At 34.6% G+C, this 18,292-nt stretch overlaps 1 pseudogene across 1 annotated transcript in view; it reads left to right on the top strand.

The window, feature by feature from the left end:
• Window positions 1-14,627, top strand: part of LOC308499446 (large ribosomal subunit protein eL33-like) — a 32,989-nt pseudogene extending 18,362 nt beyond the window's left edge. The window contains exon 2 of the transcript in view: window positions 14,233-14,627. The product of the transcript in view is annotated as a large ribosomal subunit protein eL33-like (transcript). The remainder of the gene's footprint in view (window positions 1-14,232) is intronic.
• Window positions 14,628-18,292: the final 3,665 nt, after the last annotated feature.

Raw genomic sequence — 18,292 nt, 5'->3', positions numbered from 1 at the left:
AAAAGAAGGTTTGGAGGCAAATAATTACAATCATTAGACACATATAGGGAGATATATAAGAATAGGTCTGGAATTTAGTTGACGGATATAGACTGTGGAGAAATATATAAGAATAATTAGTCTATAAACAGGTTGGTATAGATCAAGATTTCTCATCCTCTCACTATTAATGTTTTGTGCAGGCTCATTTTTTAATTAAATCCAACAAACTTCTGAGTGATTTGGTTGACTCCAGCTTCTCCCCATTCCACACCATTCTTTATAGTGCATCATTCTGCAACCAAAGTTTATTTTGTCCCTCTTTTACTTAAAAATTGTCAGTGTCTCTCATTGCCAGGAGGAGGAATTCTTAACCTGGATTTCAGGCTTGTGGGGAGGAAATGGAATGGGACTCGAGAGGATTTCCATACACCACGTAAAATTATATCTAATGTTAAACATGCAGTGCATTTTCTGAAAAGCACACTAACAGCTTTCATTAGGTTTCCTATGGTCATGATTCTCAAATATCAGAATCTCACTAGGGAGCTTGTTGAAACAGATTGGTAGGCCCCATCATAGTTTTGAATTAAGTAGGTCTGGATTTAGGCCTAGCAAGTTTCTTGCTGATACCAATGGCTGCTGATCCAAGGACCACACTTTGAGAAACAGTTTTACTTTGAAAGCATATGCAGATTTTATAAAAATACAAAGGCCCGAGTCTCATTCTCACAGGTTCTATTGGATATGGCCTGGGCTTCTGGGTTCTTTTTAATCTCTCTAGGTGATTCTAAGAGGCAATAAAGTTTGCAAACCACTGCTCTAAAGGATTTATGACCCAAAATAGGTAAAGAGCCTAGAAGACAGAGCAAAACTTGCTGACATAGAATCTCCTCATTTGGCCTCCACCTGCCTTTCGGGCCCCTACACCATCCTGCTTCTCAGTGGTCTTTCCCTCTCTCACTCCTTCCATCACCTCACATTTAACCCTCCAATGAGATGAACACACTAATGAAAATGCCCTACACACACTGTGAACCTTCCTGCCACTGTCCATTTGTTCATATACTTTCTTCTACCAGGAATGCTCTTCCCCAAACATGCCTTCTGGAAATTTCTATGCATCCTTCAAAATTAGCTAAATGTCACCTGCTCTGACTTTCTCAGTTCCCAGCTCAAGCCCAAACACCACCAATGCAGAATTATCACTCCCCATTTCATGTTCCTAAAGCACTCTATTAATACCTCTCTTTTCACACAGCATAAAAATCCATTGTTTGCACTCCTGTATCTCATTAGGCTCTGAGATCCTGCAGGGCTAGTAAGATCTGGTACTTCGTGCAGCCCCAACACAAACCAGGCCGTCAACATGATGTACTAGTTCTTTCATTCCTTCATTTTAGTAGACAAAGGGAAGTCACCTTTGCCTAAGCTCTTCCTATGTGTCTTCCTAAACTTTTTCTATTATAAGATAGCTCTATAAATTAAATGACAAACAAAATTGTAGACAATGAAAGTTCTTTGAATGACCAGGAGTCTTCTGAATGGTTATGAAAGCCTGAAAGGGTATCAAGCCTACAAGACAAACCTTAACAGCTTTATTTACTTAATTATCATAACTGAATATTTAATTTAACATATTCATAGTTCTCACTGGCAAACCTGCAAACAACTACTTAAAAAGTGTATGTGATGGGAGAAATGACTATCAAAATGTCACTTTAGGAAAGCACTGATATGTTTCTCTGCATCTAATTGCTGCCCTGCATTATTCAATGGGAATTCTCAGAATGAATTACATAGGATGAGAATCAGGCCCAGATGTGTGCCCCCAGTCTCCCCAACTTGGTTTCCAATAAACTTTTTTTTATGATTTCTCTTCCCTGCCCTTCACAATAGTCACAGATAAATAAGTTATATTGTACACTTTAATCCCTCAAAAAAACATTGTACAGGATAAATCAAGTCTCTATTGTTTTGTAGTTTAAAAGAGGATGAATTAGGAATAACATTGATCATAATTTCAAAATTCTAAAATAAAGTTTTCGAAACCTGCTAATTGCTGTAATTTGGGTATGTGAATCAGCCAAGAAGCATTTTTAAAGGGTAACAAAGGACTAAGTGACTTTGCTGGAATATGTTAGTTTCTGTAGTCACTTTGGGATAATCACAGCTGAAAGCAGCAAAATTACATAGACTTTTAAAGAGTTGAGCTACTGCTCTTTTCATTACAAATGTGTTATGAAGGGTTTGTTATTTCCTTGATTCTATAACTGTATATTATATTGTACAATAGGCGTTTTTGAAAACAAACTCACTAGAAATATTACAGAAGACTTAAAAATATGTAATCCAGTCATCCATCTATTTTTCACTATTAGCTTTTCTATTTTTACAAACAAAATATGTACAGTTACTACTCAGAAATTCCACAAAAGCACCAACACTACACATTCTGCTTTTTCATTTCCTGAGTTTCTTAACTGAATTATAGCGATTAAGCAATTGTCATTCAACAGAGTTAAATTTGTTTTTGAGCTTAAATGTATTTTTTCTAGGTGTAAATGTCTAGGAATCCATTTTTCACTTCCCTTTTATACTTCTTCACCTCTTTAAGTAAAATTATTTGTAGCTATTTAATTACCTGTTAAGGATAAATGGGACACAAAGAATAAAATTTAAAGTTTTCATGGAAATTGTGTGTGTGTGTGTGTGTGTGTGTGTGTGTGTGTGTGTGTGTTTCCCTGCCATCTTGGAAAACTTAGTGAATTCTTAAGCATTGTTAATTTGGGTCAGTAGTATCATCATTTTATAAGAGTACCACAATTTGATCACAGATAACTGGTAACATAATTTTGATACTGGTTCCTCCAACCCAAAACTTCATACGGTGTCCTTTAATTTGAAAACAGGAATGAATTTGCAGTGAGAATGAGTCTTCTCTTCCTGACAACTTTCCTGAATTGCAATAGCTCCTTGGATAAATCTAAGACCTGTAGTTAAACCATCATCAATCAGACTTTAAAACAAGCACCAGAATTTACCATGTTCCTTCTTCTCCATTTCTTCAACTCCTTACCATCCCAAGGTACAAAAGAAATAAATTTACTTATTTAACAAATTAAATTACTTCGCTTGGAACTTGCTGTGACACTGTCCGTAGGCACCTTGTCTACCAATACACTACAGATAGGTGCAAAGTTTTCAAATGAGGTTCTTTTCAGGTATTTACATTAAATAAATTTCCTTGGATAAGATCCAAAATGGACTCATCTTACTCTGAATTCCTAGCCAGAGTAATTTAGTTAATTTTGTAGTGAGGATACCGTGTACCAAGCAAAGCTCTCAGTCTGTTAGTGGGTGGTCAGTTGATATGTTCTTTCAAGATAAAAATAAATTTTCATCAGGGAGAGTGTTTTGATTATGTTGCTTATTTAATGATAGCTCTATAGATAAGAATCCTCCCCTGAGGTATCATTTGAATACTAAATAAACCCACCCAGGAACAATTTAGTAGCTATAACTATAATTAGTGATCCACATTTAAATTCCAGAATTACATAGACCTATTCCCAAAAGTGTAGGTGAAACATCATGCTAACATCTTCTTGGCTTTGGGAACATTACTAAAATGAACACTACTTTTAGTGAATGAGGTATTTTTAGTCAAAAATTATCAATTTCACAGCACAGAATAGTTCGAAGTGAAAAATCTTTGATGAACTATAAAATAATATTTTTATTCACTTTTATGGCCCTCATTTGTTCTTGTAAATTATTTTAATAACCAGTGAAATATTGCCTCATATGAAATTTATTATTGTCAGAATATAGAATTTTCAAAATACGAAAGGAAAAATATTTCTGATTAAGGCAGCCCTTCAATTGCTTTCTACCAGTAAAACATTTAGACTATGTGAGATCATGATACTTTAAATGTTGGGAGAGTTCCAGAGTTGTACAAAATTATGAGGGTTGCTTGTATTTGTTCAGAGAAGACTAGCTCTAATTTAATAGAAATTTAGTCCCAGATGTTAATATTTTTATATACAATTCCTTGGCAAAGGGGGAATATATTACACAATGGGATATCTAGGGTCTTTTCTATTAGATCTGATAGAGATTTTCTGTGGACCATGTGTTAATTACAAATTTATAATTCTTTAGGAGACTAGACATGATGGCAACAGTTAATAATGACACATACGCAACAGTATAGATAACATCCACCAATTGGCTAATAATGTCCATCTAGTTCAGCAAACTTCCTATGTGGACATTTTCTATATTGATGATTATGAAACACCTGAAATTGTTTTGCTGAACCTGAAAATGCAATAAATTTTGCTCTGTTTAATATTTTATTTCTAAATCTTGATAGCTGGTGTTCTCTATAGTACTGAATGCAATAGTAACAGAGGAATAGTATTCTAATATATTAACTAAGGTGCTTTCTCCTTAGTGACTCTTTCTTAATCTATGTCCCTTCCCTATTCAAACACTTTGAGATATCCATTTCCTTAGGGCAGTGTTGTTACTTTGGAAAAGAGAACAAAAGAGTCAAATCCTTAGCTGTAGAGTTTCAAAGACTGAGATTCATGCATAGGACAAAAAGATCTGAAATGATAAGTACTTTTCGGTCAGAACCAGTTTTTTCTACCCACCCACCCCCAGACTAGATGAAGTTTGCCACTGGGAGGGAGAGAAAAGAATCATGCCAGCAGAAACAATGATGTGTAAGCAGCTCTGGGTGTGTGAACAGAGGGGGGGTGATAATGCTGGAGCCTCCAGATAGTTGTAGTAGATCTGAGAAGGGAAGGGTTCTGTGAGTGAGGTCAGGGAACCAGATAGCCTCACAGAGTATATCCTGGTCCCAGCTTTGCATAGAGGATACCAGAGTAAATATGACTGCACAGAAGTTCTGGACAAAGGTGTCCAGGATAGCTTCAGTAACTTTCCCATGGTCCACGCAGAAAAGCTCAAGAGAACAGAGAAACCTGATCTACTCAACAAGAGGGGTTCAAAAGTAGGTGAGATCATCAGAGAGAATGAAGGACATTCTGGTTTGAAAAGAGATCTAAGTAGATCAACAATTAGAAACCTGATAAAACATGGGTGTCTCAGGTGGATGCCAGCAGGAAGAGATGACAACCACCATGTGTTGGCACCATGTAAGCCCCCCAAGAGGTAGGTTCAACCTAGAGATGCAGATGGAGATCCTGGATGTGCTGATCTCTCTTGTGGAACAATCTGACAGCAATGGCTTCAGATAAGACACTGTGACCTTTAATTTTATACTAAAGATGAAGAAAGAACATTTATACCAAGGTTTCGATTTACTTATTTTTATTCCAAAATCTGAGCCAATATACTTTACTAGAATAATAATGAGTCACTTCCATATTATTTGATAAATAGTATGGTGACAACTGCCTCATCATGTTGAAAAGAAAATGAGTCCTTATGTCAAAATAAACTCCAGATGGATCAAAGATTTTGAATTACAAAACGAAACCATTAAGAGAAAACATGGGGAAATATTTCTTTAATTTTGTAATGTGAAAGGCCTTCCTAAATGTGACACAAAACTGAGACACTGTTAAGGAAAATGTCAAAAATATAAACAAAATTAAAAGATCAATGGCAAAAAGGAAGAAAAGAATGTGGCATCATATTTTGATAGTCAAAGAGCTAATTTTCTAATTTACATAATGTTTGTACTAATTGGCAAGAAAAAGACCAAAAAAAAAAGAAAATAGAAAAATGAGCAAGTAATATAATTAGGTAATTCACAGATATAGAAACAAAATGGCCAATAATCTGCAAAAAAATTATCAGTCTGACTCAAAGAAATGCAAATCACATTTAAGTTTTCATCTGTCAGACTGACAAAATTTTTTAAAGTTCAATAATACTCAGTGATAATCGAATTATGCAGACACAGGATATGAGGAATTCTGACATTTTTGTTGGGAGTTTTAATTGATGTAAATGTTTTTTACTGCAATTTAGTAACAATTATCAAAATCAACAATGCATAAACATACTTTGGCTTGGCAATCCCACTATTAGGAATTGACTCTACTGATAAAATAACATTAGTGCTGATGAGAATGTTTTTTACAGAATTATGTACAGCAAGAATAACCAGCAAAATAATCCAAAGGCTTATTAATATAAATATGGTCAAATATATTGTGATATCCTCATAAAACAGGATATTACACAGCCTTTCTGTAAAACAGTACATTTTTATGAACTCAAACAGAAGGTCTCTAAGCTATTTGATTAAGCAAAAAAGCAAGGTATATATTAGTTTTTATTATACAATCCCATTTGTGAAGACTTTGAAAAATATATATATGTACAAATACATGCTCATGTATAATATCTATGCTGATAGGTACAATTATATTTTTCTATAAAAAAATATATCAGAAGCTGAATGGTTACCTTTGAAGAGATTACTAGGGACAGAGTGATGGCCTGGAAAAGGGAGGGTGAATTTTAGTTCTCTTAACTTTCTGTACTCTTTGAGCATACATTACTTTTATTTTCATTTTTTAAAATACCCTTTTATTTGAAAAATCAAAAACATTGGATATGTTTAGTTTTTCTTGGTTTAATTTTAAAAATCACCCTTCAGTACGTAAAATATGCCTCTAGAGACCCAGACAGCTGCAGCTGCCAGCAAGGAGAGAATTTTGTTAGTCTTAGCATATTTATAAATCACTGGTTTTGTTCTTGCAAATACCTGATTTTATTTTCATATCCCAAATCAGTTCTGTGAACACTAACTTAAAGTAATTAAAAACCTAAGTAACAGTCAGTGGTCTGCAGGTATTCACCATTTATGATTAAACCCTAATTAAGTCAATCAGTAAAAAAGGTGTCAGAATACATTTCTAAGTCTTCATTCCTAGTGTTTTTGGCAAAAGGAGCATGCAGAATCAAGACAATGGAAGACATGTCACCTGCTTTCAGGCTGGCATATCTATTTTCCCTGTTCTCTTCCATCGCCATCTTCTGGCTAACTCCCACCAGCCCTCCAGTGACAGCTTCAATACCACCTGCCCACAGAGGCATTCCCTCACCAGGTATCTAAACATGCTTTCCATCCAGGCCCTCCTTATTCTCTACCTTGGTTGCCTAATGATTTCCTCCTTGGCTCTTATGACGAGTTGCAATTATTCTTATTTGTCTGTGGAATTGTTTTTTTGTCTGTCTGCCTCATTGGAATGTATGTTGCATGAGAGCAGGGACAAGGCTCACTTGTCTTATGCCCACTTAGTATAATCCTAGCACATAAATAATAATCAATAAATGCTTGTTGTAGAAAAAAATGATAGTTTTGTTTGTGTGTGTGTGTATGTGTGTGAGAGAGAGAGAGAGAGAGAGAGAGAGAGAGAGATTATAATATTAACAAAGCTAGGTATACTAAGTGCATACACTGTGTGTGATATTTTAAGTATCTATATATATATTTATTATATTAATGCCATACTCAAAACAACTATAAGAAGTAAATCCTATTATTATTCCTATTTTACAGATAAGGAAACTGAGATATAAAAAAGATAAAGTAACTTGACCAAAGTCATAATCAGCTAATAAGAAATAATAATAGTAATAATAATAATAGTATATATAAATACATACATATATATAATAAGCTGTATGTATTTTGTGTGTATATATATATATATATATAATTTACATTTGTATGTAAAATACATAATAGAGACTTGGTTTTCTTTTTAATTTTTAGCTATAGAATAAATGGGAACTCTACCCCAATGAACCACTGAAAGGGCCATCAAATTAAAATAATTCTATTTCTCTTTGATATGGAAGGACAAAGCACATTTCTCATGAATAACGACAAAGGACTTCCTTCTGTTTCCATACTTTGGAAAAGTACATCAATTCCTTCCAGAAATTCTGCAAGTAGCTTCACAGCACCTACTATGTGCACACTTTTGTATAACTACAGAGGACTCCAGTGAAGCCAAAAGCAGCCAGCGACCCTTTCTATTGTATGCCAAATATAATTATCACTTCACTATTTATATCTGGCATGTGATTATGTGGTGTCATCATTATCACCAGCAGGAGCAACAAAAATAATTCTGAAGCATAGTGCCTGGTGTTTTGAAATACCACATGAAAAATGATTTCCTTTAGTTTATGGATTCTGCAATAAAAGAAGATAGTATGGATAATGCAAACATGTGGGACATTTTCTATGAAAGCTCAATCAGAATGAATTGAAACAAAAGGATAAATGCAAAAGAAAGACTACTTTACCATGACAAAAATATCCTGATTCATTGCTGAATTCTTGTTCCCAAAGTCTTTCTTTTGTTTTCGATATACATGGGTCAAGGCTCTGTAAATTGATATGCAGCCTAAAACAGACATACTAATTATAACAGTGTACATGTATTTCTTTCTCTTACACAGTGGCTTTATTCACATCAGCCAGGAAAATCATGCTAGCAACCCCCATTTTTGAAAACACTAGTTACTAACAGGATTCTCTGAAATTAGTTCTCTATTAAGTGTGTTTATGGATTTGAAACACCCAAAGAAACAAACTTTAAGCAGAGCAAGTAAACTACTGTTAAAACTTTTTTTAAATATTAGTGACTATAGCATCATTACCAAACAATAAAAATCACTTTAGACCAATGGCTCTCAATTGGGATAATTTTTCTCTGATGGGACATTCAGCAATATCTGAAGACATTTTTGATTATCACGAATTGAGGGGTGGGGGGTTGCTACTGGCGTCTCTTAAGAAGAGGTTAGGAAGATGTCAAGTAGACGGTTAAAAAATACATATGTTAAGCTCAGGGTAGAAATCAGGACTAGAGATATAAATTTAGGAGTTTATAATTAAATTTATGGGACTGAAAGAAATTACCTCAGAGGTGAGTACTTATAAAGAAGAAAAAAGTTACATAAACTTTGTGGTTGATTGTATTTTTGAAAGATGGTCATAATAGGTCTCATCCCACTTGTTCATATACAATGTGACTCTTTGAGAGTAGACTCTATGTCTCCTCCTCTTGAATCTAGGTGGGCTTGTGAGTTACAACAAAACTAACGTAGTGGAAGTGACACCATATGACTTCCAAGATTAGGTCAGAGAACGAAATGTGGCTTCTTTGGAACACTTGCACTTAGAGCCGTGGGCAATGATGCAAGAAGTTCAATTACCTTGCAGATGCCATCCTGTGAGGAAGCCAAGTCACATGGAGAGGCCATGTGTAGGCTCTCCAATCTAACAATCCCAGTTTTCATTGGCTGATGATGTGTGGAAATCTGAGCACTGAGGCCAAGGGGCAAGAGTGAAACTGGGTCCAGTGTGATGACCCTTACATCCTGCATCCAGTTCTCAGCACCCTACATAGTGACCAGCCTCTGCATCTGGCAAGAAACCAAGGGAAAACTTATTTTCCCTCTAATTATTTAGTTACTAATTAGCAAAAAACACTTTTAAAAGTGGCTAGTGTTATCATCCATAACCCTACTATTGCTTCCCTTTCCTTCAGTGATGGTAGGAACTTAATGTTAGAACTGTGGGTGCACCTGGCACTGCCCGCAGAGTTCTCCATGTTCCAAAATAAAAAAAAAATACATTTACCCTGACACATCTATGAGGAAAATACGTTCATTGTCAATGCTCTGTTTTTCTATCACCTTCCTATCTCCCTCATTATTCGCCACTTTAATTTATAAACTCCCAGAAGCAAAGGCATGAGTATCTGCTTACATACATTTCTATATCATCCAGAGCTATTGTAGACTATCAGAACATGCTTTGGATACTCAGCACATCTTTATATCTTTAAAACTGCTTCAGATTTTTTTATATTTATAATTACTATAAGCACATTCATCTACAATGCTACTAGAATGGGATGAAAAATAAATGGACCAGGAAGAAGGGACTCGTTTGTTTCATGTTTGTTCTGAGTATGCAACATGAACGTCCAGCCAAAAAATTCCAAGGAGTGCCACGAGTAACATGTTTCCTGTCAGACCCTTGGGAGTGAGCATCATAGCGTTTCATATTGTTATATATATTACTTTGTTTGCTAAGTCTTTTATTTGGAATAATCAGTTATGAATTATTTCTCTAAAATAGAAGGCAAACAATTTTAAAAGAGACTGTAAATTTATGTCATTTATAAGATTACTGACATCCAATAATGTGACTACAACAATGTGTTTATGAGTGTACATCAGCATACAGGAAAAAAATTAACAGTACTCAAAGGGAATGTGTTTCTCTGGATGTGGCTAAACACACATGTTAACTTGACCAAAAAATAATAACACAAGTTTAAAGTTTCTTCAGAGCATTATTTATAGGTTGGTGCAAAAGTAATTACGGTTTTTGCAAGTATTTTTAACCTTATAAACCGCAATTACTTTTGCACCAAACTAATAGTAATACAAAAACATTTAATGTTACAAATTCTTAACAGAAGTACAATTTGATTTTATTGTCCTATTTCTTTATGTGTAATGTATTGTTCTATTTCTTTATATATAACATCAGAATATCAGTTCTTTGGTTCTCCAGGACAATTTAATGCATAAAAGAAATTTGGAGAATTTAAATAGAAGTAGATTTTATCTTGAATTATCAAAATACCTACTTTCATTTCTCCATGATCCTAATTCATGTCAATGAATAAAATCTTCATTTATTGGTAATGTACCATAACATTAACTGGGTTTATTTTTAAAACCGTGGTCTCAACTACAAATGGTTTTCAGAATCTAGAAATTTTTATTTTTTTTAAATATGTTGTTTCATTTATTATTTTTGTAAAATATCTTACATTTATATAGTTAAAAGTTTCAGAGTTTTAAAACAACTTACAAATATTGTATCTCATTTGATAGTGGAAAACCCATTCACATTAAGTAAAACAGGTATTATCTTCATTTTTCAGGTGATGAAACTGAGATAGAAGTAAAGGATCTTTCCCACAAATGCGTAACCAGCTTTGGGAGATAACTGACCACAGGACCCATATACCTGAAAACCAGTCAGTATCTTTGTATTGACTAATGTAAGTTGTCACTCTGTGTCATTCTGCTGGGTCAGAGGTTAATTCTTCACTTTAACCAGTTTAGTAATTTTCAGTCATGGTGTAATAAGTGTAAATAATTTAAAAGTATCAAAAATTCAATCTACATCCTCCTGAGAACTTGAGAAGAAAGTCATAACTAGAGAGCAGTTTCCCACATAGGAGATACTGCCACAAACTGAGACCAAAACAACCAGAAAGAAAAAATGTACCTCATTTTATTTTTACAGGTCTTCAAGTCTTTTTTTATGGAATCTTGTGCTCAATAAAAATTTGATTTAACATCTCGAATGACTACACTGAAAACTTTTTCACATTTTTCAAAGGATGGAGCTCTTAGAGGAAAGCAAATTATTCATATAGCCTTGTGATTCGGCCCCATATGATAGAGTCATCAGCACACTGGAAATAGTGTCTGGGTCACACAGATGATCCAGCTGAACAGTTAATGAGTGGTTATCATTGGCTCAGTGTCAACTGAGGGGGAAATGAATAGAAAATCCCAAATGTAAATTTGTTTAACATTTGCCATCAGTGACCTAGAGAAATAGAGAGCTTATTTAAGTTTGCAGCTAGATAAGAGAAAATGTCCTTTCTAGCAGTAAAAAAAAAAAATCTTAAAAATGAAGAGAAGGAATACAGCAGAATCAGAATTTCGCATATCTTTCATTAATTAGAAGAAAAGAATTGGGAAATGATCAAGACCAAAAGAACCAAGAGCAATATAGTATCTTTGAGAAAATGAGATAATAATACAGAATGAAAAATTACTGGCAATTGTTTGACCTTTTGATGTCTGTTTCTGTAACCCAAGTTCATGGTGGACACACACACACACACACACACACACACACACACACACACACACAAGGTATACCAAAAAGAAATAGAATTCAGATGGAAAAAACTGTGGTGGCTATCTAGTATTTTATATAGAAGCTTTCCTTTCCTTTAGTGAGACTCAGAAAATTCTAGTGAAAAAGTAATTTTTCTTAAGTGTTGTTCCTATCATGTGTGTGTGTGTACCTCTATGTTTTATGAAGTCATACAGCCCCCTGGGTAAAATGAAAGTATGGGAGGCAGGGGAGGACATTGCTATTTTTTTCTTTTTAAAAATACGGGTTTAAAACATTAAGTGAGTAAACCAAAATTATACAAACAATAAAGTATGGAACAATGTGTTAAAAATAAAATTAAAAATTTGTTTAATGCTATGTTTATGCTGCTCTACTGGACAATTCTACCTTCTGTATTCAGTCATATTCAAAGACAGATCATTGAAAGTAATGTAAAATGTTTGCAAATGACAAACCTGAAGGCATACAATAGATGGAGAAAAATAATCTTACCATTCTGAAAACTTTTCTGTCTAAATTTGCAAATGCTAAAATGAAGAGTAGTTTATTGTCTATTGACCTAACTTCTTTTTCCCAGAATTTCCACAAAGATTTTAGATATAATACTTTTATGAATTGTATGCAGTATAAACTAAGACCATGACAATGCCCAGCAGTTCAGACAGAAAGGGCAAATAACAATTTCTGTTATTTTTAAAAAGTCAATTTTTGCTTATGGGTGCGATTTTGCTATTTGAAGAGGGAGAGCAAAAGGACAATAATCTCCATCTCTATTTGTCATGAACTAGGAGACATATAACTTTTCTGTAAAACAATATTCTCTTTGCCCCCTCATTCAACACCAAGACAAACACTGTAAAATGTGCTGAGTTTTAAGAAAACAAAGAATAATTGATTAAGTCATTGTATTTAATAACTTGGTAGGAAAAGTTTATATTTTTACACTATTTGCATGGGCCAGTTTACCTAAAAATGTACCCATTTAATTTGGAAGTACAATATGTAATCTGTGATGAAATACTTCTCTGTCTTTTGACCTTTCAAATATGCTCATTTTAAAACAGACCTTCTGTAATGCTTTGTGCGTGTGTGCGCACTCATGAGTAAAGACAAACATGTATACGAAAGACAGGGATGTCCCTTCTCTATAATTCTGTTTTCTGTAATGTAATTAGCCATTTTCTGACGCCAAATCTTTTGTTGGGAGTCCGGAATTTAAACTTAAAGAGGTCTGCTTTAAGTAGGAATTTAACTTGAGTTTCAATATTTTTCTATGTAGTTCCATAAAAGAAATTAAATGGTTTAGGACAGCTGCAATTCAGGAAAATCTTATTAATTTTCACTCATTATTTCATGACAAATTGTGAAGGAAGGCAGCAATGAAAATGTGGAAATACTGGGATTAGTCAGAAATTTCCTGGATTTTTTTATTGAAGGATTTGCAAAAGATATGTGTTTTGAAATATTTTTAAGAAAGCATGAAATATTATGTCACATCACATTAATTTATAGATATTGTCACACATGTTAAAAATATGGCCCATGCATTCTTGCCAAAAACAACCCTTTCTGAAATCAGCTTTGAATGTGAAATGTATTGCATCTCTTCCTGTATTTAGTTGATAACTCTGCCATCCTTGACTTTTTTCAAGGATGCTTTTTTAATCAATTTCTAGCTCTACAAATAGCAACAATTTGTGGTTAAAAATTAGGTCAAATTAAGCAAAGAAAAGTGTACTTCTTTTTATTTCTCTCACTCAGATTTCAAAATGAGTCTGCTTTACACTCTACCATAGTTTCCTAGCGCTGCCATAACAAAATACTACAAACTGATGGCTTAAACAACAGAAATGTGTTGTCTCACAGTTCTAGAGGTTAGAAGTCTGGGATCAAGGTTGTCAGCTGGGTTGGGTCCTTCTGAAGACAGTAAGGGAAGAATCTGTTCTAGGGCTCTCTCCTTGGCTTGCAGATGGCTGGCTTCTCTCTGTGCTTCTTTACATGGCCTTCTTCCTATATGTGGGTTTGTCTCCAAATTTCCCTTTTTTACAAGAATACCACTCATACTGGATTAGAGCCTACCCTAAGGACCTCGTTGTAACTGGATTACCTCTGTAAAGACCCTATCTCCATATAAGGTCATATTGAGGAACTGGGAGTTAAGACTTCAACATAAGGATTTGGGGGAGGGGCACACAACTCAAAGCATAACACCATTGCAAAGCTTCTCTTTACATAGAAAATTATTCATGTAAAAAAGTATTATCTGAGCTTTTTCCGCCATCTTGGAGCCTGTGGCGGCCTGCTGGGAACAGAATTTCTAAAACAACAAATACATCTGGAAGGTTGTGGTCCAAGGCCATTTGTGTTGGCTATAAGTGGGATCTCCAAAACCAGAGAGATCACACAGCTCTTCTTAAAATTGAAGGTGTCTATCTTGAGATGAAACTGAATTCTATCTAGGCAACAGCTGTGCTTATGTGTACAAGGCAAAGAACAATACAGTGACTCCTGATGGCAAACCTAACAAAGCCAGAGTAATCTGGGGAAAGGGAATCATACTCATAAAAACGGTGGCATGGTTTGTGCCAAATTCCAAAGCAACCTTCCCGCTTAGGCCATAGGACCCAGAATCCGTGTAATGCTTACAATCCATGTAAAGCGGATTTGTTCTCTTATAAAATGAAAAATTACCTAAGAGAAAAAAAAAATCAGATCATGTCTCTGTGGGTGTGACCAGGTTGGGTCTGTGCATAAGCAAGCCTACCATCCAAACAGATTCATTCAAGTTTGTCCTGGAAATTAAAAATAAGTACATAAATAACCTATATTAATTAAAACTTTTTTAGTTCCAAGTGACAAAAAGCCAAATCCAATTTGACTTAAACACAAAAGAAATATATTGGTTCCTGTGACTGGAAAGTCTAGGGGCAGTATTGAGTAGGGTGTACCTGGATTCAGGTCTCAAACAAAGTCAAGATAAAACTTTTCTCCATGTTTTCTACATTATTCAGCTCTGCCTTTATCATGTTCACTCCATCATCTCAGTTTAAGTCCAGCAGAAAGAAACTTTCCAACAATCATCTACAAAATTCTCTTTGTGTCTTACTGTCTCACATCGGGTCATATGCTCATGCTAATCATGGTAGCCAGGGAAAGGGGCAGATCTGAATCAAGTCTGAACTCACAAACCACATATCTATTATATAATCAGTGGGGGAGTTACTTCTAACTGATTGGATGAACAATGGGAGAGAAATTGATCACTAAATAAACATCAAAAGGTGTTATCAGAAGTGGGGTAGATGGACACGGGATGCCAAAATCAACAAATATCCATTACAGAGGCCCAAGTGACAAACCCAGAAGTCAGTGGGTCAACTCGGAGATAATATTCCCTTACTTATACAAGACCTCCATCGATTCAATAAATATTAGCAATGGGTTTTAAGAATCCATCGGAATGCTCATATAATGCTGAACTTATCTGTAAAATGAATATCAGCTAAACCTCTGATTTTGAGTGCAAAAACCCATGTCAACTGCACATCTGCAGAAGATGCCAAATAACTAAGAATAATAGCTTTGGTTTATTGAATTTGAATAACCAATGTGGCTAAAAAATGCAAAGAAGTATAGCCAAAAGAGAACAAGCTTAAGTGAAACTAGGAAAGATATTTCCTTCTAAGTGTCCTTTTCCTGCCTCTTGAGCAATAAAGAATATCCAATACTACATCTACTGAGTAGAAACAAAGATTTTATTTCCCAATAGACTAAGAAAAAGAAAACTTTTAAAAATTTTATTTGAAGGCCTAGCTTACTGAATTTACCTCTTCTGAGTTCAATAAGACAGTGTCACAATTAGTGGAATTAATATCTCTGAGTCCACAAGCATCCAGATGACATAAATAAATCGTGACAAATTATTAGTTGCAGATCTTTCATTTCATTTTAGGACCTCGGATCTAGAACATAATCAAGAGAATATATGTGTGAAGCAGGTTTTTGGTTAGAGATGAGCTATTTGTGTTCTAGCTGATTTTGTGATATTGTTCCTTAGTATTATATAGTTTTTCACTTCAAGATCAACCTGTCTAGACTACCTTTGAATTTGTCTTCATTTTTTTTCCCTTTTTGCCAAAAGTGGGAAAAAAGATGTAAGCCTAAGAAGTATAACCAACTTTATTATTTTTAAGCAATAAGTGTAGTCTGTATTACATATAAATATACATCACTGAAAATTAAGGTTGTGGTTTTTTTTTTCTTTTCTCTACTGGGGAAGGGTCTAGCTCCCTCCCCTTCTTCTATTTATCTATCAAAGGTGTTTGGGGAAAAGGAGAAAAAAATCAGACCAGGCAAAAGAACGTTTTGGACCCTACTGAATATGAAAAGAATTCCAATTATCAACTTCCCTGCAATTCACACCAAAGAACCAGCTGAAAGTTGTTAGGAAGTGTCAGCAATTTTAAATGTGTTATTAGTTATTTCTGTACCTCATCAACAACTCAGCACTTTTATTCTTGGTAATCATGACTCACCCTTTTCATTCATTTATCATTTCAATTAACTTTTTCTATTATTGCTATTTGCAAGGCTTCATGAAAAAAGTGACTCAAAAAAGGCACTACATCATTCAGAGACCCACCCTCCAGCCACTTCTCTCCGTAACCATATCCTGCCTTTCTTGCTCTTTTCTTTGATTTCAGTGGGACGACTGAAGAGTGAGCACAGTGTTGCTGAAAATCTAAGTCTGGCTCTGACAAGCCTTTTTATAATGTATGTCATAAGAAATATATTTTGAGTACTTAGACTCTGAAACCTTTGAACACTACACAAATGTCAGCAATAGATATGAATTACCATATGTATGTATAGGTTTTAATCCTAATGTTTTTAATATCCATGAGGTTAGAAATTCTCATTGTGCTTCTAAAAACCTAAATCTAAATGTACCTAAACTATAGATTGCATTCAATAAATACTTGCTAAAGGAACAAATAAATAAAAGAATGGATATTGCTTAACATATAAACAAAATATAATAAGGAAATATTTCACTATCTATAACATTGAATTATTTGTATTGGGGATGAATTACATTGCTAGAAGGCCATTGCTCAACTAAACACTTTGATGAATGTCTAAGTTTGGGAGTATAAGTCAGAAAACATGCAATTATTTTCCAAAGTATTGGGGGATCCCTGGTAGTGCTCAATTAACAGAGAGAGAGAGAGAGAAAGCCTGGATGGCAGCAGAGCCCTGAAGGGACTTAAGAGAACAAGAATCACTAATATAGAGTTTTATAATTGTTTGCTCTAAAATATGCCATATAAAATATCTAGAAGAAAATATAGGAAGAAACTTCATGGACATTACCCGGAGTAAGATTTTCACTGATATATCCCCTCGCGCGAGGGAAGTAAGAGAAAAAATAAACATGTGGGATTACATCAAACTAAAAAGTTTTTTCACAGCAAAGGAAACCATCAATAAAACAAAAAGGGATCCTACTGAATGGGAAAAGATATTTGCCAATGATATATCTGATAAGGGATTAATATCACAAATCTATAAAAAACTTACTCAACTCAACTCCAAAAAAACAAACAACCCAATTAAAAAATGGGCAGAGGACTTGAGGAGACATTTTTCTAAAAAGGACATACAGAAGGCAAGAAGACATGTGAAGAAATGCTCAACCTCACTAACCATCAGAGAAATGCAAATAAAAACCACAATGAGATACCACCTCACTCCAGTCAAAATGGCTATCATCAATAAATCAACAAACAACAAATGCTGGCACGGATGTGGAGAAATGGGAACGCTAGTGCACTGTTGGTGGGATTGCAGATTAGTGCAGCCACTATGGAAAACAGTATGGAGGTATCTCAGGAATCTGAAAATGGAACTACCAGTAATTCCACTCCTAGGCATCTACCCGAAGAAATCCAAAACTCCAATTCAAAAATCAGTATGCATTCCTATGTTTATTGCAGCACTTTACACAATAACCAAGATATGGAAATAACCGAAATGCCCATTGGTAGATGACTGGATTAAGAAGCTGTGGTACATTTATACAATGGAGTATTACGCAGCCATTAAGAAGAAAGAAATCTTATCATTTGCAACAACATGGATGGATCTAGAGAACATTATGTTAAGTGAAATAAGTCAGAAAGAGAAAGACAAGTACCATATGATCTCACTTATATGCGGAATCTAAAGAAAAGAATATGTGAATGAACTAATCAGAAACAGTTTTGGGGACACGAAGAAAAAACCAAGAGTTGTTAGATGGGCGGGGGGGGGGGGAGGATAAGGGAAAAGGTGAAGGGATTAGGAAGC

The sequence above is a fragment of the Rhinolophus hipposideros genome (assembly GCF_964194185.1).
Source record: "Rhinolophus hipposideros genome assembly, chromosome: 1".
NCBI lineage: Eukaryota > Metazoa > Chordata > Mammalia > Chiroptera > Rhinolophidae > Rhinolophus > Rhinolophus hipposideros.
This window is presented reverse-complemented; position numbering and strand designations above follow the sequence as displayed.